This window comes from Malurus melanocephalus, unplaced genomic scaffold (genome assembly GCF_030028575.1).
Source record: "Malurus melanocephalus ecotype Western Australia unplaced genomic scaffold, MMel_1.1 scaffold_318, whole genome shotgun sequence".
Classification (NCBI taxonomy): domain Eukaryota; kingdom Metazoa; phylum Chordata; class Aves; order Passeriformes; family Maluridae; genus Malurus; species Malurus melanocephalus.
In genome coordinates, this window is record NW_026623550.1 from 695,037 (window position 1) to 696,372 (window position 1,336).

The following is a 1,336-nucleotide window of genomic DNA, read 5'->3' on the forward strand; positions in this document are numbered from 1 at the left end:
GGGATGCACTGGGTTGAACTGGAATGCACTGTGCTGAACTGGAATGCACTGGGCTGAACTGGAATGCACTGGGCTGAATTAGGATACACTGGGCTGAACTGGAATGCAGTGAGTTAAGCTGGGATGCACTGGGCTGAACTGGAATGCAGTGAGTTAAGCTGGGATGCACTGGGCTGAACTGGGGTGCACTGGGCTGAACTGGGGTGCACTGGACTGAACTGGGGTGCACTGGACTGAACTGGAATGCACTGGGCTGAATTAGGATACACTGGGCTGAACTGGGGTGCACTGGGCTGAACTGGAATGCCCTGGGCTGAACTGGGGTGCACTGGGCTGAACTGGAATGCACTGGGCTGAACCGGAATGTGCTGGGCTGAATTAGAATACACTGGGCTGAACTGGAATGCACTAGGCTGAACTGGAATGCACTAGGCTGAACTGGGGTGCACTGGGATGAACTGGAATGCACTGGGCTGAACTGGGATACAGTGGGCTGAACTGGAATGCACTGGGCTGAACTGGAATGCACTAGGCTGAACTGGGGTGCACTGGGATGAACTGGAATGCACTGGGATGAACTGGGATGCCCTGGGCTGAACTGGAATGCACTGGGATGAACTGGGATGCACTGGGCTGAACTGGAATGCACTGGGATGAACTGGAATGCACTGGGCTGAACTGGGGTGCACTGGGCTGAACTGGGATGCACTGGGCTGAACCGGAATGCACTGGGCTGAATTAGGATACACTGGGCTGAACTGGGGTGCACTGGGCTGAACTGGAATGCACTGGGATGAACTGGAATGCACTGGGCTGAACGGGGATGCACTGGGCTGAACTGGAATGCACTGGGCTGAATTAGGATACACTGGGCTGAGCTGGAATGCACTGGGCTGAACTGGAATGCACTGGGCTGAACTGGGATGCACTGGGCTGAACGGGGATGCACTGGGCTGAACTGGGATACAGTGGGCTGAACTGGAATGCCCTGGGCTGAACTGGAATCCACTGGGCTGAACTGGGATGCACTGGGCTAAACTGGGATGCGCTGGGCTGAACCGGAATGTGCTGGGCTGAATTAGAATACACTGGGCTGAACTGGAATGCACTAGGCTGAACTGGGGTGCACTGGGATGAACTGGGATGCACTGGGATGAACTGGGATGCACTGGGCATCACCAGCCAGCGAGTACCTGTTGGTGACCGGTCACCTCACCCCACGCTGACCCTTTACTAGCACGGTGCCCTCTGGAACCCGGCTCTGCCAGAGCTCCCACCGCTGTCCCCGAGCCACGAGGGAACCACGGCCGGGCCTCCTGGAGAGCCAGGAAAGGCT